The 26,094-nt window shown below is 36.4% G+C and overlaps 1 pseudogene; it reads right to left on the bottom strand.

Moving 5' to 3' along the window:
* Window positions 1-16,498: 16,498 nt before the first annotated feature.
* Window positions 16,499-18,710, bottom strand: LOC143629158 (V-type proton ATPase catalytic subunit A-like; annotated as a pseudogene).
* Window positions 18,711-26,094: the final 7,384 nt, after the last annotated feature.

The following is a 26,094-nucleotide window of genomic DNA, read 5'->3' on the forward strand; positions in this document are numbered from 1 at the left end:
CCATATCGTCTTCATTTACGAACAAACTGGTCCACCGGTGTTCTTTATATCTTCCCGGTATGGATGTGCACTTGTGGGCACTTCGAACTTAATGACGCTGCTGGTTCCGATGGAACCGAGGGTGGTGGTAGTGGTGGCATGTTTCCGGAGTATGCGCCTTGTTGGCTTAGAGCAATTCTCATGTCCGACTTCTCAAGACTCGCTGGAGAATATTTCTTTTGACTTCATGGAATATTCTGAAGAGTCGGGAAAAGATTCCAACGACGGAAATAACACCGGAGAATTTGAACTAGGTTGCTGCTTGTTTACCGAAACAGTGGACAGACAAAACCAAGACCTTTCGATGGTGAGACAACGGTGGTGATAGTGGATTTGATCGACCATTCTTTTAGAGGTTTAAATGTGACCCGTGATCAAGAGGTCCCATGGATGGCGCCAATGTTGGAACCTATTCCCACAAGGGGGTAAGGTGCCTAACAAGATGTAGAGAATGGTGAACAAATGTTGTATTTATAAGTATTAGTGGATGTGTAATATCCGTTTACATGATTCTTTCCTCTCCTTATATAGAGGGAAGGCATTACTTAATGTAACTAGTGGTTAGTTTTCCTCCAAATCCACAGGAGGCATTTTCCTTCTAAATCATTTCCCTCCAAGTAAGCTTCTAGAACGTTTGGGCTATTGGACCTCTTGTTGTTGGGCTTGTTGTTGTTACTGGGCTGGAGCCTGCTCATGAGGTCCATCTCATGGGTAGGCTCTTCAATCACTTCGTATAATATTTGACACCTCAAGATTCCTTAACTTAAACATTAATATTCCTCGCACTATAAATAAGAACCTTGAGTGCTCATTTGATTCATTTAAACTTGAATCTCTTTCCACTCTCATATAAATCAGAGTCTCTTACGAAGTATTGCTTCGCTTACAAAAAAAGTTCGACCCTCTTGTCTAGAATAATGTGACGGTTCTGCTCAAATGTAAGAAGTTATATCTGTCGGCTTATATTTAGTCGTTTAGCTTGTTAAAGTTCGAAAAACTATATTGATAAGGTGAGTATATGTAACTTTCCTTTTTATATAAACCTTTTTAGATATCAGTTATATTTTCAAAAATATTTGATTGACTTAACTAAATATATATCATCCAACCTATAAAAGATTTTAAATAAAATGTTTGTTTAAACTCTTTTTCAAATAATGAATAAATGATTCATTTTAAAGAATCCAAAAAAGTATTTTGAACAAGCAATAACTTATTAATATAATGTGTACAAAGAGAATGAGTAACCATAAAGGGTATATATATAACATTTATAATCTAACAAATATGAATGAAAATTAAACAGGGCTAGTATGGACCCATGCGAACTTTTGTTAGATGTACGACCTGCAGAGAGACCTAGCTGTTATAAACAACTATAGAAGTGTCCGCGCGTTGCTGCGGGTTCACACAAATTATACCCTTGTATTGGTTTGTAGTGTTTGGTGTGTAATGGGTTATCATTGTGAACGCGCTGCCGCATATGCATATGGTTTGTTGGATGTTTTTTTCTTTTTTTTTTTTTGCAAGGGTTACATCATGTTTTGTGAAAACATGGGTGCCTACACGATGCGGCGAGGTGCGCGCGTAACCCGGCATTGAACGCATAATAAGTGTCGGTACATACTTCGTCATTGGCGGTGTGCACGTAACCCGAAATTAGATGTGTAACTCGTGCAAAGACGGTACGCGCGTAACCAAAGATTGAACACGTGTAACGGGCACTGGAATGCAAGTTATCGACATTAAACATGCTTATCGACACTGTGAGCGTTATTCATGCTGATCAGGTTTAAGGTGATGGGTTGAGCAATTACCATGATTTACTTACGTGCATTATGTGGTGCTGGACATGCGTTTATCAGCCCCTGTACATGTAAACAATGACATCCGCCTAGCTAGTGGCGAAAATCAAGAAGCAAAGCTGAAATTTACAGTAATTTAAATAAATAACTTTTTAAACCAATCCTTTTAAGCCCGAATCCATTTATGACCCGAAACCGTTCTAACCTAAAACGTGTTCTAACCTGTCTCATTTCGACTCGAATCCGTATCAACTCAACCCGAACCAAGTTAACCCTTTTTTTCAACTAGTTTCGACCTTCATCTAGCTCCCGACTTTACATGTTGCCAATTCTAACAAGTAACATGTTAATTATTTTAAAACTAAAAAAGTATAGCAGTATGATACTTAAATTAAAGAAAATAAAATACTCGATTTTATGGTGTAATTAGTTTTAAATTAGGGGTATATGTGTAACTATTCTTTAAATTTACAAAAAAAAAATGAGTGAAGATGAGGACTAATGTTCTGTTTATTTTTTGTAAACGAAAGTTTTTGTGGTAAATATTGGTGAACTAAAGACTACTCTACCCTAAATTCTCAAAATTATATGCATTATGGCTTGTACCCAAAACAATAAATCTTGTACCTCTTTAAATTTAAGAGATTCTTGTTATTTGCATTATAAGGTTGAGTTATTTTACAAAGGGTTAAAAAAATGAGAAGAATGAGAAACCATAGTTGATTGTCATGTGTCAAGTGGGGACCAAAAGAGAAATGTCATAAAAGGAAAAACACATATTTTTTCTAATCAAATGCTAAACACATGTCAATACCTCAATAATTTTGAAACGTCTATAACTTTTCTGTATGATTTTTTTTTAAAATCAACATAATAACAAGCGTTTTTTTATCTTTCATATGAGTTTGAATTTGTTTTATATGACATTCGTCAAATTTCGATTCGTATTTGTATTTGTAAACCCAACTCGATGGGTCGTTTCGATGTATTATTGTTCATTTATTAAAGTGTTCCCGACGTTTAATATTCAACGTTAGATGTTATTATTTATAGTTTCTGAGTCTTAAACATTAATCGAGTCATGCGGGTAAAACGCGTAAACAATCCAAATGTTATATATTTTAATTATAAAGTTTAGGGTTAAAAGTGAAAAACTTTAATACTTATATTAACATAAAAGAACTTGAATTACATTTAAAAGGTTTATGATACTTTAGGGGCCAAAGTGTAAATTTTAATTAAATTATATTATTTTCTTAAAATCAAACCCAACCCACCCCGTCCGTTTCCCGTCGTTTTTCCGGCTCGGTTTTCCGGTCACTAGAAAACGGTTCTGGCAACCCCAAACACCCCTTAAAACATTTTTTTAAGCAAATTAATTATATAAAAACGATTCTACGTCAATATTAATCAATAAGCAACTAATTAATTGGCCGTAAAACACCCCGTAATCGACGCCGGATTTCATGGGATTCACCATTAATGCGATAATCGCGTGCACGCTCCTCCTACTAGTATAAATAGGTCCCTAAGCTTCATTACAACTTGCTCACTCCTCTTAATCCCCCTCTAATACACCAAGTTTCTGTAATTGGGAGTTCTTATTAATTCTCTTCCGGCAACCTTAATCTCGGCCAAATCAAAACATCTAAAGGTAATTGATATGTGCTTTCAAATTTCGATTAACCGATGAACAATAGCCCTGAACTAATTTGATCAAACATGGAAGGGATTACTCAATTGAAAAACCTAGGGTTCTTTTTGAAAAACTTGAAATATTATATATATATATATATATATATATATATATATTTTATTGAGCCTATAATGAATGTTTCACATAGATCAACTGGTTAGACACACGGGTTAATACATGAAAGACCCAGGTTCGAAACCCGGGTCATGCGTGAGTCTTTTTTGAGCAGCATGTATATAGTATTATTATTATTATTATTAATATTAACTATTAAAACCTAATACTATATATAAATATTTAAAACCATATTTTAAACAGATGACTTCCCTAGAGCAGTTGGATAAAACACTGAGCTTATAACCCTCAAGACCCGGGTCAGTCACGTTTTTTTATATATTATTTAATAACAGTTTATTTATTTATAACTAATAAATCATTTTAAGCAATTAAAAATCAAAATAAAATTATAAAAACCTTTTTAAGTTAAATAAAAATTATATAAATTAACAATAAGATATATCTCACCATTTTACACTTAGAAACCGAGTTTTTCATTCTCGTAAGCCGTAACTAAAAATCGTATATTAATTGTGACATAAACTTTAATATATTAAAAATCATTTCGTTAAAACAAAAACTATATTTTTTTTGACTTGTAAACATTAGTTCAAGTATTTCAAACATACAAACTTCATATCCCCGCCGTTAAAATACTTAAACCATATTAATAACCGATTTCTGTTAAAACATAAATATTAATATAATAATCAAAGAGCGGTAAAGTTTGTAATAAAACAATAACTAACTTCTAAATCTATTCATTTAACCAACTTCAAAGTTCCGTTAGAATAGTCATTAAAAGTCGTATTTATTCTTATTTAAGTTCGTACAGATTGACCGCTTCGGTTTCCTTTGACGCCTTCGAATTATTCATATTTTCTTTTTCACTTCAATTACTAAGGTGAGTTTTCACAACCCCTTTTTAAATGTTTTAATGTTTTGGGGTGGCATATGTATCCATTATAAAATTCAAGTATTACTACCTCGATTACTTACAAACAACAATTCAATCATGGACTTGTGTGCTTATTTGTTTAATTGTTATATACGTGGAATTCAAGTGGTTGCCTCATTAAGTATGATCATACGCCCCCCTGCACCCAGGTCCATTTGTATCGGGTGGAAAAGGGACCTCATTGTCCAAGTTCGTTGGTAGCCCCAACTGAAAAAGGACGTTCGTTTGTTCTTTACACTCAGGTCCATTGCATCGAGTGTAAAGAACCCTTATGTGCTTTTCACAAGTTTTCATGGAATTGTATGGTTTTTACGTAGTATTTAAACTGTGGAAATCTCACAAGCTATATTTATAGCTGACCATATTTTATATATATGTTACAGGTACCGTGATTAGAGGATGAAGGACTAGAAGACGCTTAGAATACCTAGGTTATTTAATAAACGACACATTTGTTTTGCTTATTGTTTATCTTTGATCTAAACTTGTATTGTTTACTTGATTGAACTTGTGTACTTGGCTATTTAATGAATTAATGTTATTATGGTCACTTAATAGTGCCACGTGTGTTTGAGTAATCTGTACGCCACACTCAGGCGTTTCCACTTTAAGCTGGGGTGTTAGAGATTGGTATAAGAGCCGTGGTTATAAGATAGGGCATTAGACGTAGTGTTCAAGTTTAGCTATAGCTTAATTGTTTAAATTGTTTAGGTTGCATGATTAGAAAATTATGTGGGCCTTTATTTGATTGTTTGAACGCACTTACTATAATTGCTATATTGCTTAATTAGTTTACGCCTCATGTACACAAAAGCACACACAAGTCCAAGGCTTAGGCCTAAAAATCAAAATTTTCAAAGGATTTACATACAAGTTTCGTTTGGGTGTTCCGATAATTCTTCTGCATAAAAATGATTCGTCATGGTGGGTATATAGTAACTAGAAGGGGAACGTGCTTGTTTCCCGAACTCTTGACACCAAGGTTCATGAAACCTAAGGATAAGCAATGCGCATATATCCAATCAGACGCTGGACCTGGTTGCTTACCTGGAGAGTTCGGGAAGGGCATGAGACTTATTAGGCCAAAGCGTACCACCCAAACGCCATACGAGTCACCACTTTATGTTTTCAACCGTGATCATGTCCTCTTTGTGATAAGGACATGGTTGCATCTCTTAGGATGTCACGCAAGTATGGTGGTTCATGCAACGTGTGACTCCGACCCTCTTTGTTTTACAACGTGTTTTAACCGAAAGTCCGTCAAGTCATGGTGATACACGAATACCCAGCTTTTGGTTCGATTTATTTTTGAAATTTTGAGTTTTGTGCTGGAGCATAAGAGTCCATGGTGGTTCATGAAAACTCTAAGTTCCTCACAACGCTTATACTTATGGTTTTAATATTTTAACAATCTTTACAAAAGTTTTATTCTCTTTATTTATATCATGCACTATTCTGAGTCTCACGATTTTCGAAACCTTTGTTTGCAGAATGGCTTCCTGCAACCTCTAGCGTCGATCATCTGGAACCTCTAGCCGCAAGATAACTTCTCAGATCACCAAGCACCTGACAGCGGTCCTCCCCAATATCATGACCCAGATGTACTAGAACATCATGGCTAACGCTAACCCTCCTCCTCCCCCTCCTCCAGCTCCCGTTGTAACCTACAAGAACTTTACTGATGCCAAACCTACCAAGTTTAATGGAACTCAAGGGGCCACTGCCCTACTTTAGTGTTACGAAAAGATGGAAAGCGTATTTTACCAAATTGAATGTCCTGATGATAAGCGAACCCCATTCGCTACAGGTATGTTGAGGAAGGTGCACTTACATGGTGGGTCAAGGAAAAGACGAACTGCGGTACTGAAGCTGCCATGGCCTTGCCATAGAACGAATTGAAGGATCTCATGACCCAACAGTTTTGTCCTCCAAATGAGCTTATGAATTTGGAGGATGAGTTTTGGAACCTCAAGTAAGAGGGTGGTGAGCACTCCGCTTACACCGCTCGTTTCAACGAACTTAGTGTGTTAGTGCCGCATCTTGTTACCCCTACCTCGTGTGCCATCAAGAAGTACATTAGGGGACTACCGAGACAGATCCAAGACATTGTTTTAAGTAGTTTTCCTAAAGAACTTGGCGATGCAATCAATCTGGCCGCTACATTAACTGACAACCATGTCAAAGCCGGGACTTTGACACTGAAATCATCCATGAAACCGATCAAAAAACCTGCTACTGAACCAAAAGAAACTAAGCCCGGACCATCCAAACCCTCTTATTCTTCCACCCATCACCGCAAAAGAAAGCGCAAGAACTACGCACTAACCCAACAAGCTGCACCTCAACCCCAAACCAACACCGCACCACCTTTCAAGAAGCCTTATAATGGACCCCATCCCCATTGCACCACTTACCTTCGTCACTATGCGGCAAATTCCGCTTGCCGCCAATGAAACCATTGTAACCGTTTCGGGCATTTTAGTACCACCTGTCGTGAAACCACCATAGCGGCTCCCCCGAGGGCTGTTCAACCAAATCCCGGACCCGTGCCGTATGTCCAACCCGTTAACCAAATGGGGGCTTGCTATAATTGTGGTGAACTTGGCCATTTTCGTAGCGCGTGTCCACGACTTGCAAACGTGAACACACTTCGGCTGGCTCCTGCTCCGCAATTTTAACTCCAAGCATACTAAGCCTACCAAGATATCCAACCGCAAATCCGTCAATTGGTGGCTACTCAACCGCTGGCTGTCCAAGCACCCGCACCTCAAGAGGGGCAAGCCGCTCCAGCCGTGCAAGCTCCTCAAGATAACCATGGGCGTGCTTTCATGATGAATGCCCACCAAGCGCAACAAAACAGCGATGTGGTGAATGGTACGTTTCTTGTAGACGACCACTTTGCATCTATATTATTTGACACCGATGCCGATATGAGTTTTGTGTCTTTTGAATTTGAGTCCTTGCTTGCTAAACCTCGGTCTAAACTTAAGAGCTCGTACACTGTTGAAGTAGCGAATGGTCAATCCGTGACGATCGATTCTGTTATTCGAAGTTGCAAGATGAATCTTAATGGCCACGTGTTCTCAATAGACCTCATCCCGATGCAATTGGGAAGTTTCGACATCATAGTAGGTATGGATTGGTTGTCCTCTCACCGTGCCGAAATCGTTTGCTTCGAGAAGATTATTCGTATTCCGATTGCCGATGGTCAAACTCTTCGTGTTATTGGTGAAAAGCCTTCTCCTTGGAGCCTTAACCTCATAACTTGTTCTCAAGCCCATACGTACTTACGCAAGAAGTATGCAACGTTCATGGCCCACGTGGTTGAAAAGAAGGAACAAAAGATTGAAGACATTCCAGTTGTTCGCGGGTATCCCGAAGTATTTCCCGATGACGTTTCTGGTCTTCCTCCCGTTCGAGAAGTTGAATTCCACATTGACCTTGTGCCTGGTGCAACTCCGATGGCAAAGGCTCCCTACTGTCTTGCACCCTCCGAGATGCAAGAATTATCCACCCAACTCCAAGAACTTTCGGAAAAAGGGTTGATCCGCCCTAGTTCGTCTCCATGGGGCGCACTTGTGTTGTTTGTCAAGAAGAAAGACGGTTCCCTTCGTATGTGTATCGACTACCGCAAGCTGAACAAGCTTACGGTCAAGAATCGTTACCCCTTGCCTCGCATTGACGATCTCTTCGATCAACTTCAAGGAGCTTCTTGCTTCTCCAAGATTGATCTTCATTCGGATTATCATCAACTACGCGTGCATGAAGATAATGTACCCAAGACCGCCTTCCGAACTCGATATGGACATTACGAGTTTAAGTTTATGCCCTTTGGGTTAACCAATGCACCTGCGGAATTCATGGACCTCATGAATCGCATGTGCAAGCCATACTTAGATAAATTCATGATTGTCTTTATTGATAATATCCTTATATATTCTAAGTTGAAAACCGAACATACAAAGCACCTTCATTCCATCCTTGATCTCTTGAGGAATGAACAAATTTACGCGAAGTTCTCTAAGTGCGAATTCTAGTTGAACGAAATTCCGTTCTTAGGGCACATAGTAAACGAAAAGGGTATTAACGTTGACCCCGCCAAAATTGAAGCCATCAAGAATTGGAAGACTCCAACCTCTCCCACCGAAGTTTGTTCGTTTCTTGGTCTTGCGGGTTATTATTGTCGCTTCATCCTCAATTTTTCCAAGATCGCTTTGCCCCTAATCACTTTGACTCATAAGGATAAGCCTTTCGTGTGGGGACCAAAGCAAGATGAAGCCTTCCAAACTCTCAAACGTATGCTTTGCGATTCCCCGATCCTTGCCCTCCCCGAGGGAAACGAGGACTTTGTTGTCTATTGTGATGCTTCTAACCAAGGCCTCGGTTGTGTCCTTATGCAACGAGGTAAAGTCATCGCCTATGCTTCAAGGCAACTCAAAGTTCATGAAAGGAATTACACAACGCATGATCTTGAGTTCGGTGCTGTTGTTTTTGCGTTGAAAATTTGGAGACATTACCTTTATGGCAGAAAATGTGTGGTATTCACCGACCACAAGAGTCTTCAACACATTTTTGACCAAAAGGATTTGAACATGTGCCAACGTCAATGGGCCGAATTACTTAGTGACTATGACTGCGAAATTCGCTATCAGCCTGGTAAAGCGAATGTTGTAGCCAACGCCCTTAGTCGGAAGACTCATGTGAAATCTATCTTGCTTCATAGTGTGACCGTTCAAACCGATCTCCAACTCCGAATCTTTGAAGCTTAACATGTCTCGGTCACCGAGGGTAATATGCACGACGAAATGTCTTGTGGCGCTGAGCTTCAACTAGAAACTAAGCGTGATGGTTTGTTGTATTACCTTAATCGTTTGTGGGTTCCCAATCATGACGATCTTCGTACTTTCATCATGGACGAAGCTCATAAGTCACGATATTCCATTCATCCTGGTGCAGATAAAATGTATTTCGACTTACGGTCCACATTTTGGTGGCCCGGTATGAAGAAAGACATTGCATTGTACGTCGAAAAGTGCCTTACTTGCGCTAAAGTTAAGGCCGAGCATCAGCGACCATCTGGCTTATTCGTGCAATTGCACATCCCGATTTGGAAATGGGAAGATGTGACCATGGATTTCGTGTTTAAACTCCCAACCACTCGAAACCGTCACGATGAAATTTGGGTTATTGTTGACCGTTTGACTAAGTCCACGCACTTCATTCCGATCAATGAAAAGTTCTCGGTTGATCAACTCGCTCAAATCTATGTTCAACGTATTGTGTGTCGTCATGGTGTACCCTTGCGTATTATTTCCGATCGTGATAGTCATTTTACTTCTTGCTTTTGGTCATCTTTGCAAACTGTGTTGGGAACTCGTTTGGACCTTAGCACCGCCTATCACCCTCAAACCGATGGGCAATCCGAGCGAACGATTCAAACGCTTGAGGATATGCTTAGGTCTTATGTTTTGGATTTTGGTGGAAACTGGGATTCTCATCTTCATTTAATTGAGTTCTCCTACAATAATAGTTTCCATACGAGCATCGGTATGGCTCCATTCGAAGCACTCTATGGTCGTAAGTGTCGTTCTCTGATTTGTTGGAATGAGATTGGTGAAACCCAAATCACCGGTCCCGAACTTGTCCAAGTGACCACCGATCGAATTGCACAAATTCGACAAAATCTATTAGCCGCTCATAGTCGTCAAAAGAGCTACGTGGATAATCGTCGACGACCTCTCGAGTTTAATGTTGGTGATTATGTTCTTCTCAAGGTATCTCCTTGGAAAGGCGTTGTTCGTTTCGGTAAGAAAGGTAAACTATCCCCTCGATATGTTGGACCTTTCATGTGTGGTACGTGGCCTACACTCTTGAACTTCCGCAAGAACTCGCGAATGTTCATCCGACGTTTCATGTGTCGAATCTTAAGAAATTCTTAGCCGAAGGAAATCTCCAAATACCACTTGACGAAGTGCACATCGATGAATCTATGCACTTTGTTGAGAAGCCGGTGGAAATCATGGACCGCATGGACAAAGAGACCAAACGTAGCCGCATATCTTTGGTAATGGTTTGTTGGGAATCTAAACAAGGTGCTGAATTTACTTGGGAACGGGAAGACCAAATGCGAACTAAGTATCCTCATTTGTTTGATACGGATTCTTTAAACTAATTTCGGGACGAAATTTTCAAAATTGGGGAATGCTATGACATTCGTCAAATTTCGATTCATATTTGTATTTGTAAACCCGACCCGATGGGTCGTTTCGATGTATTATTGTTCATTTATTAAAGTGTTCCCGATGTTTAATATTCAACGTTTGATGTTATTATTTATAGTTTCCGAGTTTTAAACATTAATTGAGTCGTGCGGGTTAAACGCATGAACAATCCAAATGCTATATATTTTAATTATAAAGTTTAGAGTTAAAAGTGAAAAACTTTAATACGTATATTAACTTAAAAGAACTTGAATTACATTTAAAAGGTTTATGATACTTTAGGGGCCAAAGTGTAAATATTAATTAAATTATATTATTTTCTTAAAATCAAACCCAACCCACCCTGTCCCTTTCCCGTCGTTTTTCCGGCCCGGTTTTCCGGTCACCGGAAAATGGTTCCGGCAACCCCAAACACCCCTTAAAACATTTTTTAAGAAAATTAATTATATAAAAACGATTCTCCGTCACTATTAATCAATAACCAACTAATTAATTGTGATTCCTGGCCGTAAAACACCCCGTAATCGACGCCGGATTTCATGGGATTCACCATTAATGCGATAATCGCGTGCACGCTCCTCCTACTAGTATAAATAGGACCCTAAGCTTCATTACAACTTGCTCACTCTTCTTAATCCCCCTGTAATACACCGAGTTTCCGTAATTGGGAGTTCTTATTAATTCTCTTCCGGAAACCTTAATCTCGGCAAAATCAAAACATCTAAAGGTAATTGATAAGAGCTTTCTAATGTCGATTAACTGATGAACAATAGCCCTAAACTAATTTGATCAAACATGGAAGGGATTACTCAATTGCAAAACCTAGGGTTCTTCTTGAAGAGGAAGAACATGAAATATTATATATGTATATATATTTTTTATTGAGCCTATAACGAATGTTTCACACAGATCAACTGGTTAGACACACGGGTTAATACATGAAACACCCAGGTTCGAAACCCGGGTCATGCGCGAGTCTTTTTTGAGCAGCATGTATTATTATTATTATTATTATTATTATTATTATTATTATTATTATTAACTATTAAAACCTAATACTATATATAAATATTTAAAACCATATTTTAAACGGATGACTTCCCTAGAGCAGTTGGATAAAACACTGAACTTATAACCCTCAAGACCTGGGTTCAAAACCGGGTCAGTCACATTTTTTTTTATATATTATTTAATAACAGTTTATTTATTAATAACTAATAAATCATTTTAAGCAATTAAAAATCAAAATAAAATTATAAAAACATTTTTAATTTAAATAAAAATTATATAAATTAACTATAAGATATATCTCACCAATTTACACTTAGAAACCGATTTTTTCATTCTCGTAAGACATAACTAAAAATCGTATATTAATTGCGACGTAAACTTTAATATATTAAAAATCATTCGTTAAAACAAAAATTATATTTTTTTTGACTTGTAAACATTAGTTCAAGTATTTCAAACATACAAACTTCATATTCCCGTCGTTAAAATACTTAAATCATATTAATAACCGACTTCCGTTAAAACATAAATATTAATATAATAATCAAAGAGCCGTAAAGTTTGTAATAAAACAATAACTAACTTCTAAATCTATTCATTTAACCAACTTTAATGTTCCGTTAGAATAGTCAATAAAAGTCGTGTTTATTCTTATTTATAGTTCGTACAGATTGACCGCTTCGGTTTCCTTTGACGCCTTTGAATTATTCTTATTTTCTTTTTCACTTCAATTATTAAGGTGAGTTTTCACAACCCCTTTTTAAATATTTTAATGTTCCGGGTTGACATATGTATCCATTATACAATTCAAGTATTACTACCTCGATTACTTACAAACTACAATTCAATCATGGACTTGTGTGCTTATTTGTTTAATTGTTATATACGTGGAATTCAAGTGGTTGCCTCATTAAGTATGATCATACGCCCCCTTTGCACCCAGGTCCATTTGTATCGGGTGGAAAAGGGACCTCATTGTCCAAGTACGTTGGTAGCCCCAACTGAAAAAGGACATTCGTTTGTTCTTTACACTCAGGTCCATTGCATCGAGTGTAAAGAACCCTTATGTGCTTTTCAAGTTTTCATGGAATTGTATGATTTTTAGTATTTAAACTGTGGAAATCTCACCAGCTATATTTATAGCTGACCATATTTTATACATATGTTACAGGTACCGTGATTAGAGGATGAAGGACTAGATGACGCTTAGAATACCTAGGTTATTTAATAAACGAGACATTTGTTTTGCTTATTGTTTATCTTTGATCTAAACTTGGTATTGTTTACTTGATTGAACTTGTGTACTTGGCTATTTAATGAATTAATGTTATTATGGTCATTTAATAGTGCCACGTGTGTTTGAGCAATCTGTACGTCACACTCGGGCGTTTCCGCTTTAATCAAAGGTGTTACATTTTATAAAGTATGTAATAATTTTTTTTGTTACGTAATGGACCGCGTTAACGGAGTTCGTTGAACAACCGTTAATCGTAAGAATCAGCATGCTCAAGAAAATCATAGGCATTTGTATTGCTAGGATCAGTATGCGATATTGTGGATTATCGGCTCATAAATTCATCTCAAACTTTGATAACAAGCTATCTTCCTTGTATTGTAACGTTGTTGATGATCAATTGTTTGATGGCTGCTCAATGTTATCATAGTTGGTGGTTTCAATGTATGTAATTATATATATACATGTGCATATATCTATATACACACTAGATAGAGGTTTGTTACATGACATGTATATATTAACACAAATGTATAGATGACATGTATATATTAACACAAATGTATAGATGATTGACTATTACAATTAGTACATATTTGTATCTATTATTTATATCTTTTAACTCAAATATTTTTTAAACTATTTATTATTTTAATTTTGTATTTGTAACTAACATGATGGCTATATATAAGCCCTAATATACATTATCAAGTTTTAATGATAATGATATTTAACTTGAGAAAAAAAAAAATAGAGGACTTAAGTTGGGTCAGGGAGTTTTCTCACTGATAGTTGGGTTTCGTCCTGAGGGTGGAATTGAGATAATTAGGTGGGTCAGTAGCCCATCAATATTAGCCGTTAAAAAATGATAATGTAGTTATATATTATATTTATATACATAATAACCATATATAGAGCACTTCATTAGATAGATCTCCCAAGTTTAACCTCGAATTTGTTCGCACTTTTAACATACGAATATAGAGTTGTTTACGGGGTACAAAGCATTGGGTTTTTCAGATTGATGCGGTCTGCGAATGATATATTATTCTTTTCTACAGTTTGAATCGGGAGCCTAGGTTGACTCATTATGCATCTTTGTGTGCGTTTTCTTTTTTAATCTTTAATTTATTAACCTTTTAGCTACTGTATATAAATTTTATATTTTTTGTATTTTAAACTATACTGAATTTAAATGAAGCTATAGCAAATATCGGTACCATAACGACCGGTGAAGAAGAAAAGTTGTTAGGGTTTATATGTTATCGCGAAAGTGTGGTTGATATAATGAATGAGGGCTGTAACGACAAGAAATCTAACATTAATTGGAACACTCAACGCAAGGCACAGACACTACTGCTAGTTTACTCAAAATAAAGTTGTAGGCAGGTAGCAATCAAAATGATGAATCAAACTTTTAGCAATTCAAAGCATTGTTATTTATTCAAGAATTCATACTTATTATTCATGATAAAGAATCAAATATTCAAATTCAAAGCATTGAAGGCAATAACATATGTTAATCAACTAATCACGTTTGCTCCTAATCACACTTAAGAATCCAACTCATTTAAGAACCTCTTAACCCGCTTCTGTTTGAATACAAAAATATTCTTCATCCCAGAAACAATAGCTATGTACTTTTGGTGATCTTTTCATTTGTCATTAAAATCAAAGCAGATTTAGTATGGTTTTAAAGATTTGGGCACGTAAACCTTGAAGATTCTTGGGAACCCTTCCTTGTTCCATTTAGCATAGAGGGCCCCAATACCGTTTTTCTTGATCATACTTCCTAGTTCAAGTTTGCATCATCTGATTCCACAGCCTGAACCATCACATTACATATGTGTCGACTTTTATATATTTACAAGTTGACCTTTCGGTCAAACAGAACAAAGTTAAAAGGCTAGCAAAATTTCAAGATTTTTGATTTAGAGTAATCTGTGCAAGTTACAAATCTGATGACCTGGTAGTAGCTTTGACTATATTGACTTTATTACCTTTGCCCAAGTTCACCTTTTGATGATTTTTTTCTAGAAAAAAAAAAGTTGTTTACTCAAACATACAGTTTCTTGTGAACATTGTAATATTGTGTGAAGTTGGTAACCAAAAAGATAGTTTGATTTGACCACAGAAATCACAACTGATTTATTTGTATAATCTACCCCAAATAGAAGATTACCTGAGAGCTAGCTCGGTAATCTTATCTTATAATACTAATAAAAGAAAATGCTAAAGCTTAGGTTTCAAGCCTACATTTCTCCTAATTTCTAATCCCTCATCTCATTCATTCTAACTATCCATGTCATGGGTCAAAATCATTTTGTCAAATGGGTTATAACATAGTGTGAATTTTATAACATAGTGTCATTTTCATACCTGAAGTTTGACCAACTATGTAACTTTAGCACATTTTTTAAATTTCTTGCAAATCCACACCCGATGTTTCCAAAACCATGCTATTTTAGTAATTTTCGTTAACCCGTTTGTTTTTCCTTTAAGTCAACATAAAATTAATTCATAAGTATTTTGAGAATCGCAATTGAAATAACAGACCTTATTTATTTTTATCGTTTGATCAATCCCGTGTAATACACGAGTTCAAAAGCTAGTATACTTATAAAATTAAATAAAAATTTTTATATTTTTTAGAATAATAGGCACGTCTGTAAAGTTTAAAGGCTTGTTTATTAAGTAAGCTTAAATTTAATCCCTGTCTTGGGCTCGGCCCGTTTTAAGTTACCTGCAATGATTGCGACGCGCAGCCATATTGTTTGTTGGACATTTGAAGGATCAGAGGTGTCACTCTACATACAAACTAGTCCACCAATTATAAGTATTGGATACTTAGATTACTTGAATGATATCACAAACACGTTGTTTTGCAATTGCGGAAGCATATAATCAGGTACAAAATGGTTAGAAACTTAAAAAAAATATTAATATTATATTCTATTGCCAGCCAGATGTTTGTCTAATAGTGTTAGTGTGCCATCATCTTCACTATTAAAAAAAAACAAAGAAAATGGTTTATAGTTTTCGAACATTTTATTTTAATGTGTCAAGGATATGCAAGCTCACAGGAACATATTTTTTGTTCCAGTCAACGAAGACCACCACACTTAATCATCCGGGTCACCTCTACATATAGTGTTCAACACACACACAAAAACCATTTATTCATATTAATAATTAAACAAATAATAATAATAATAATAATAATAATAATAATAATAATAATAATAATAATTCAACATTAGCATCAACATAGTAACCTATATGAGGTTCCGTTTTCTGCTTATTGCAACTCTCAAGACACAAAATGTCCAAAGGATACACAACACAAAATGACAATAAACAAAAATCCTTTGAAAAATAAATAAATCAACAACTAAACTTTATGCCCTGAGAAGTGAGAAATAACACACCTTCCCCGAAACCGACTTGAGAAATCAAAATCGCCATTCGGTTTCATCATCAAATAGCTTGATTATTATATGTTCTTTGTTTCCGGCTTTCAATCTCAAAGTTGCGGAAAGCAGAAGTAAGATCTTCATTAAGTTTCTTCAATTTCCCGATAAGAACATCTTCACCTTCAGCTGGATCTTCAAACTTCTGAGACTTGTTATAATTCAATTACCAGATTAATTAACTAACTAATTCAGGTCCCATGCACCACAATATGAATGAGCATTCGACGGCAAATTGCACTTACACTAAGCAATCAGCGACTAAGTGATCTTTTGGTCATCCATTCCCGGTCCTCGCTTTACAGCCTGTTTTTGTTTATAAAAGTCAATGGATGATTCATTTTAGAATAATCATTTTGAAATAATAACAATAATTTGCAACTATACTGAAAGTGTCAGCAAAGGTATTTTTTTGCATGAAGTATCATCATATGCTTTCATTTACCCACTATATCTATCCGTAAACTAAGCTTAAAAGTATAAAACAGACGATAGCGCACCTGATTGGCCAAATTGTAAAAACGGATAATGTTGCGCATCATCCAAACATATTTGTAGAAGGGGCGGAACTTATCATATCTGTCATTTCCACAAAATGAAAGTTCAAAACAAATGTGCACATAGTAAAACAAATTAACTTAACACAATACTTTTGCTTTTATTTAACAGGGGGTTACTTACGGCGTGAATGCATTCTGAGCAAGATGATCTTGCCTTAAAAGTTTTGCAGTCTCTAAGGTAATCTTACCTGTTTCAGTAAAAGTATCTTTCCCCACCAGCTGTAACAAAAATAATATTATCCTTTTTGCAAAAAGCATGTTAACTCACATATTAAAGTATTAAACAATAAAAACCATTATTTTGACTTGCACCAATGTCTATAACATCACAACATACCTGGACAATTTCATTAAGATCATCTTTTCTTTGAAGCACTTCATGAGCCTTTGTCCTAATGCTGATGAAATTCGAATCAAACTTTTCATAGAAAGATTCTAGAGCCTACATAAACAATAGTTGTTCAGTAACTGTATATTTATATATCAATTTTGACATCATAAATTCATTTATTTCAACAGCGCACCGATGAGTATTTTGAGTAGGAGATAAGCCAGCTAACAGAAGGAAAATGCTTTCTTTGGGTAAGCTTCTTATCTAGACCCCAGAAAACCCGACAAAATATAGAAGACGCAACATTAGCAGTTTTGAACAACTCATGACTAGAAATCATACAACTTTAATGAGAAAACTGAAAGTCTGAAACATATAAAATAATACCTGAACAATGTTGAGGGTAGCAGATGTAACAGAATCTGAGAAATCTCCTCTAGGAGGAGATACAACACCAACGATTGTGACACTACCATTACGTTCTGGTCCAACTAGACACTTTACTTTACCAGCACGTTCATAAAAGGACGCCAAACATGCAGCCATATAAGAAGGATAACAACTATCTACAGGCATTTTTGCCTGTATTTGAACAAACACAAAATTACTTCCATCACACATTCATCATAAACATTATTTTAAATATAAAAGATAAGAGACAAAGAAAGGATTTTCAAATATGCATATTATTAGAAACTAAGATGTGTAGTTCTAAATAGAAGAATGCGTACCAGACGACCAGAAACTTCACGCAATGCTTCTACCCAACGTGAGGTTGAGTCTGCCATTATACTTACATTGTAGCCCATATCTCGGTAATTCCTGTATTGAAAGTAAAAATGATATTAAATTACAACTTAGGTATTCAGAAAGACTATCGATCAGCTCATTATACACAAAATGGTAATAAATGCAGCCAAGAATCCAACCTTGCTGCTATGTTGATAGTTATCTCCATCATTCTCACTACTATTTGAGCCACCGTCAGATGAGTAATCACCATCCTCATAGTCGCCGTCGTCGTAAGCATCATCACCACTAAGCTCTTCACTTTCACTTCACTCTCATCTGAGTCAATGTACAGATCATATAACATGTCGCCTTCCTGCAAAAATAATAGTATTATTCATTTGATTTCAAAACAAAACACATAAGATAATATGCACAGGTATGAACGATGAAGAGATGCAAGTGCATTGCAGATTAAATATATAAAAGAATACCCCGAATATATTGTCGTATTCCTCTAGCAGGGTGATAATAATGGCCAGATCATGGTTAGCTGCTGCAGCAGCTTGCATAAGTTGAGCAGAACCGTCACCGCCCATACTAAACTCATTGTCAAGCTCAACTTCACCAGCCAAAAGGGGTCTAAGAACATTAACATTGTTCTAACCTTGCCTCTTCACATACCCTCATTACGCATTCAATAACAGTATCAACCTGATCATTTACCATCCTCCCAGTCCCACCTTCCACACCTTCTTCAATTTGGCTTCTCAGTCATCTTCGATCTTTGTCAACATCAGACAATTAAACAATTAAGCAAGAAAGATGCTGCTAATTAGGATTATTGTGATTCGGCCATTCCCATTCATATTCAAACTTCAGGTATTTTCCTGTTCAATGGTTAATATATAATATATTGATTACTAAGATAATTTGAAAACAAAAACCACAAGGTGAGTTATGGAAGATAGGTAATGTACCTGAATTGCAGGGTTGGAAGTTAAAAGTAAATGCATGCCAAGCCCATCAAATGCTTCACCCCAACTACGTTCTGTAACTCAAAGCCCTTTTGATCTCTTAAACAAGCTTGTTTGCATACGTGATACTTTTGTATGTAAAGACAACATCTGGCACCAATGGCACTCCTTAATTGAGGCTTTTACATAAGCTTTTATAGTTGGTAAAACCTATATAAATTATTAAATATCAATTTGAGTTTATATATTAGTAACATGTATTATAAACACTTATAATTATAACAATGTCAATAAAAATGAACAAATTAGGTTATGCAAGTATTAAACATGTAAGAGCTTAATATCTATAGCTAGGGTCGTAGTTTTGGTTGTATATTTAAATGTCATATGTTGATTATGTTTGTTGAATAGCGCATAAGTGACCATAGGGCCGCATATGTTACGCGGCGCATAACATATGCGCCGTATAAGATATACACCCTATGTGATTTAATGTGAAACCTATAAATATGTGATCATATGCGTTATTAGGAGCTTTTGGATCATTCATGTAAGTTGTTAGAGAGAGAAGCTAGAAAGAGAAAGTGTCCAAACTGTCATATCTTGTACTTGTTTGTTATTATCAATGAAATATGAGCTTAACGTTACTTGTGATGTTCAATCTCGTTGTTTTCCACACTTCGAGACATAAGCGGTAACCATTTCCGATCCTAATCAGTGTCTACATCAGTCTCCTTGTCTCCTTTCAAGTGGTATCAGAGCATTTGGCTCGTTACTAGCTTGAATATCACAAGTTTTTCACATATTTCTTTCTATCTTCAAATTTAACTGTCAAAATTCCTTCAAATCCTCAGATGTTGTTTCTTATACTTTCGTGATAAAACCTTCAAAGTTTCATTCCAATTCATCATCATTTGGACAATCAAATTATCAAAATATCAACATGGATAAGCGCATATGTTTTCTTCACGCATATGTTTATCACGTATAACATATACGGAACATAACATGTACGCCGTATATGTTACATGTTGAAACATATATGTTGAGATATCCGTTGAATTTTATAACATATCCATTAACTTTCTTACTTATACGTTGACCATACATATCCGCTGTCTCACACTTATTCGTTGATCATCACATATCCGTTGGCTGATATATCCGTTTATTTATGTTTTTCTCATATCCTTTGTTCCAATTTGTATTCAGTTCCTATTCTGTGCTTGTTTGGTGTTGTATTCCTTTGTTGATCTCATCATCATGGATAATCTAAATGCTTTCGTGTCTCAACCCTCTGCTTTGCTTCAGAATATTAATCTAGAGAATGAAATGGGGACGTCAAATAAATCCACAAAGCTTTTTCGTATGGAAGACTATCCCTCATAGGCAGATAAGTTTGAAATCTATGTCTAGGCTTTAAACTATGAGACTTGGACTGCTATTGAAGAAGAGTGTATCATTCCTAAGAACTTGAATGGCATTAATTATCGATTGTCAAAAATTGAAGAACAAGACAAAGCATTGTTCTTAAAGGAAAAGAAGATGTTGAACCTATTTCAACAAGCCATCAAGGCTGAAATCTTTCAGCTGCTACAGCACAATGGTTCATGTTACTCGATCTGGCAGGCATTGTTGAACAAAGACAGAGGAAACCATGATATGAGAAAGAGTAAAATGGCGTTGCTCAAGAAAGAATTTGACATTTTCATTCTAGTCAAGGGAGAATCGTTTGCACAATTGGTTGAACTATATTATCATCTGGTAAATGAGATGAAGAGACTAGGTATTGATAAGCCTGATTACGAGTATATTGATAAGCTTGCTACCAAAAGAATGGGGCACGTTTATAATGATTCAGCAATCAAACCCAGTAGCTTATGCTTTTCTTAATCTAGCAAGGTTTATCGAGAAGCTTGAAGCACATGAGCTGGAGCTAAGGAAGAAGCAAAAGATGAAATCAACTGCCATATCACAAGATGTAGGACTGTACTACAAGGGTTCACAATCAGGTGTATCTTCCAATCCTAAGATTCCAACAGCTTTCTGTGCTGAACAGACTGGACAGGCCTTTGTGACTAATGTACCTATTACTCCACAATATAGTAGTAGTTATTCGGGCACTATTCCAGTATCTCAAGCATCAAATCCAAACAAACAAGACCCTGATGTTCTACAGTGCAACATTGCTGTAAACTTGAAGAAAACAGGATGCTAACCACTGAAATAGTCAAAGAACATATGGCATTTTTGGGTTCAGTTTTGGAGTCATATGAATGTTTAGTTGCTGGTCGGATTGGTAACTACAACATGACCAAAGAAGATTACGATCAAATTGACCCGGAAGAGATGGAAATGATTGATATTCGTTGGTGTATGGCTAGTGTGATCAGGAGAGCTCAACGTTTCAAGGAGATTACTGGAAGGAATGTGTTGGATGGGTCTACTTCAAAATTGGGATTTGATAAATCCAAAGTTAGATACTTTCGATGCAAGGAAAAGGGACACTTCAAACGGGAGTGTACGAGAAAGATTGTAGATGACAACGCTGCAAATCCGTTTGGGAGGGATTATTACAAACAGGCAATATATCATCGTCCTACTCCAAACGAGGTTGAATCTTCCAAAGGTAAGAAACCGTTAGAGCCTTCTACATCACAACAAATGGCTGCTACTGCACAAATGGATGAGGGGTTCAACTGGAATTCAGTATTTTAGGCAAATATAGTTGTTAAGGATAGTAAAAAGGTTGAGATAAAGGAAGAGGTCAGGATGGTTGAAAGTTTTGAGAATGCGGTAGAGGACAAGTTGGTTGAGAATGATAGTTTGGATAAGGTTTTGAAAGTTGTTACTGAGGACAAACAGTGTGACAAGGATGATCAAGAGGTTGATCAAATTGAGTCTGATGACGAACTTCCAAGAACTTATGACAAGATTCACACGGTTACTTCTGATTATTTACTTCTTTATTTCCTTCGGACATGATTGAAAGTTTTGCAGGATGTTTTAATGGCGAGGAGGTACCACATGGTAATATTGATTTTGGATAAGAAGACAATGTGGAAGAATCAGAGGTCAAGGATTCAAGTGATATTGAGGAATCAATTGAGATGAATGATGAGTTGGTTGATGGAATCGTTGAAGACATAACCAATGAAGAGTCTGAAAGCTCAATTGAAGAATGTTCACCAACTGATCATGCATTCATGGCTAACCAGGTAACTCTAAACTCAATTGTGTATGAAAAATGTGAGTTGCCATGTGATGAATGTGATTTTAAAACTCTTGAAATTAAAGAGTTGAAAAAGCATTATGAAAAGCTTTATTAGACCTTAAATATGCTAATGAGGCTTATATGAAACTTCAAACATGTGAGAAGAATTTATAGGCAAAGATCCTATAGGATCAAAAGACCATTTCAATGTTAAAACACACAGTTGAGGATAAACAAATATCCATCAACAGACATATAGATGAGAATGCAGCTCTCAAGCTTGAGTTACAAACACTCAAGATTGAGACTGAAAGAGTCAATTTAAAACTAGTGAGTTATGTTGCATAGTCTTATGTTCTCAATCATATTATGCCTAGAAAATCATCAAAATCTAAGGATGATGTAAATGAGAACATAACATTTAATGTGGATTATTATGCTGTGCCACCACCTATGTGGATTGCATATATTCCCAAGAAACCAAAAGGTTTCAAGAAGGCATTGAATGTGGAAGTCAAAACTCCACTTCATGATACCACAAAGTCTGATGATGATGATTTTGTTGCCTCTGAAAAGGTTGAAAATGAAAGTTCTGGCTGTGATATGTCAACTGGAATTAAAGTTGCAGAGTCGGTTTTAACTGAGGAAAAGGTTAAATATCATGGTTTGGAAAAGGAAAATAGTGTTGATTCGAAGAGATTTGCTAAACTAGTTTTTATCATAAGAAATCTCATCGAATTAAACCAACACAAGTTAAAAAGATTGTGTTTGTCCATGGTAAAACGTCTAAGTCTGAGAAAGAGGCTATTTTTAGAAATCAGTCAAATCAAGAGTTTTATCGTCTAAAGGCCGAGCGTGAAAAGGCTGAAACGACATCTCAGATCAATAAGTTTGTAGATCGGAGACGTTGTTTTAATTGCAATAAAGTTGGGTACGTATTCTATATATGTCCCAATCGATTCAAACATGATCACGCTCCACCTCAAAAGATTTCTAACAAGAAACAAGGTCTTGGACATATGGATAAACCAGTTGGTGTTTCTGAACCTGTGAGAATTTTAAAACGTGTTGAACCAGTAAAAAGTGAGGTTATTAAAATTGATACTTCCAAGATTACACAATCCTCTTTTTGCAGCAACAAACAAGCTGTTGGTCAGAATTGGGTGGCCAAAACTGTGTTAAAATCACCAAGTGTAGTAGAGGAAAAGAAAGATGTATCTGAGTCACATATAACAAGTGCTGATTTATTATCACGTGAATCAGATTTTGAAGATGTTAAGTTGTTGTACAAGAATTTCAAACAACCCAAGACCAAGAAGGCTTGGGTTTCCTTGTTTCACCAAACCTTTTTTCTGTTTGTGCAGGGGCTTCCAAGATCCCACGATTCACATTGGATTATGGATAGTGGAGCCTCAAGGAACATGAAGGGTACTCTTCACTTAGTTAAAGATGTCAAATCTATTCAAGGAGGGTATGTCGGTTTCGCAGGAAATCAAGGAGGTCAAATAGTTGGAGAAGGCACGCTGACTAACGGGAAAGTCATATTTGATAAAGTCAACTATATTTCGGAGTTGGAGAACAGTCTTCTCAGCATATCACAAATCTATGATAAGAGCTTCTTAACCCATTTCACAGACAAGGACCGCCTAATTTTGAAACCTGGTTTCAAAATTCGTGATGACTGGATATTAATGCGTGCTCCTCGTGAGAACGTTCTATATGTTCTTAACATGAGTATTGCGTCAACATCTTCGTCGACTGTTCAATGTTTCATATCTAAGGCGTCAGAATGGGAGTCTGTGTTATGGCATTGTAGGATGGGTCTCATTAACGTGAGGAAGATGAACCATTCGGTCCATAATAACTTGGTCGAGGGAATGAACTTAAGGAGTTTTCAATTGAATGAAAAATATTTAGACTACAAGAAGGGAAAAGAAACGAAGAAACCACATTCGAGGAAACTTGTCAATTCCATCAACTTACCTTTCGAATGTCTACATATAGATCTTTTTGGTCCAGTGAATGTTAGAAGTATCACGTGCGAACTCTATTGTCTTGTGGTTACTGATGACTATTCCAGATTTTCGTGGGTGATGTTTTTGGAATCTAAGGATGAAACTTATGATTCCTTGATGATCTTATTCAAGAAACTCGAGACTTTGTACTACTTACCTATTCGAAGAATAAGAAGTGATAACGGAACTGAGTTCAATAATAACAAGATGCTGGAGTATTGTAATGACTGGGGATTCTTCATGAGTTTAGCGCACCTTATACTCCACAATAGACCGGGGTCGCTGAACGAAAGAATCGCACTTTGATTGAAATAGCTCGTACCATGCTTTTTGATTCAATGTTACCTGTGAATTTTTTGTCTGAAGCAGTGGCATCAGCTTGTTATACTCTCAACCGGGTACTTACCATGAAGAAGTTCGGCAAAACGTGCTTTGAGTTACTTAATCGACGTAAACCAAATCTTAAGTGGCTTGAACCGTTTGGATCTATATGCACAATTATTGAACCGAGTGGCAAGTTTGGTGCCAAATCTATTGAGGGATTTTTCGTGGGGTATGCTAGTCCACTACGACGTGTATACATTCCTAGCCTCCACAAGATTGTCTAAGTCCAGAACATTGATTGTCAACGTTATACTACTACAGTTCAAAGACCAGGAGATTCTCGGTTGTTTGATTACGAGAACCTTGGGAGAATTTCAATCTCCCTAAGGAAGTGCTTTCTGATGAGACTGCGACAATGTTATATCAACAACATTTATCAGAAGATCCCGTATCAACACCAGAAGTTCCTGTTATGGTTGTTCCTCAAGTTGTCCGTGATCCTATTCTACCTGATGATGTTCCAGAGACTACACCCGTGTTTGACGATGACGGTGAAAAAGACGAGGAGATTGTTGAGGCTATTTCCCCATCCACTGTTGCTGATGACGAGAATCTCACCAATCTTCAAACTGAAGTGATAGTTTTTACTAAAGTTGTGCCAAGAACATTATCCTATTATTGGAGATTTGAATGCTGGAGTTCAGACTTGAAGTCAAATCGATCAAAGTCTTCAGTGTTTCTATACAAGTGTATCTCCATTACAAAATCGGTTCTCATTCAAATCTTTTATTTCTCAGGTTGAACTGAAGACATATAAGGAAGCCTTGACAGAAGAGTGCTTGGTCAATGCTATGCAAGAAGAATTAATGCAGTTTGAAAAACTCAGTGTATGGAAACTCTTCGACTTGCCTGAAGACAAGAAATAGATAAACACTAAATGGGTTTTTAAATGCAAGGGAGACAAAAATGGGGTTATCGTTAGAAACAAAAGGGTTCAAAGTTTATCAGCTAGATGTCAAGTCTGCATTTCTCAACGGGAAAACTAGTGAAGATGTCTACGTGGGACAATCACCAGGGTTTGTCGATCCGATCCATAAGGAAAAAGTGCACCTCCTTGATAAAGCCCTTTACGGTCTCCATCAAGCCCTGAGCCTGGTATGAGACATTGTCTCAACATCTTTTGGACAATGGGTTTATCAAAGGAATTGTCGATTGTATACTATTCACCAAATTGGTTGATGGACACCTACTGATCGTGCAAATCTATGTCAATTATATCATTTTTGGGTCGGCAAACGCTGATCTGTGCAAGAAGTTCTAGGAGGTGATGAAGCTAAAGTTTGAAATGAGTGCAATGGGGGAGATGAAATTTTTCCTTGGACTTCAAGTGGAACAGTTATCCGATGGTATCTTTATCCAGCACACAAAGTATGTCAACGACGTCCTGGAAAAG

The sequence above is a fragment of the Bidens hawaiensis genome, unplaced genomic scaffold, assembly GCF_021521415.1.
Source record: "Bidens hawaiensis isolate Kalapana, Puna unplaced genomic scaffold, B.hawaiensis_p1.1 tig00005168_1, whole genome shotgun sequence".
Lineage (NCBI taxonomy): Eukaryota > Viridiplantae > Streptophyta > Magnoliopsida > Asterales > Asteraceae > Bidens > Bidens hawaiensis.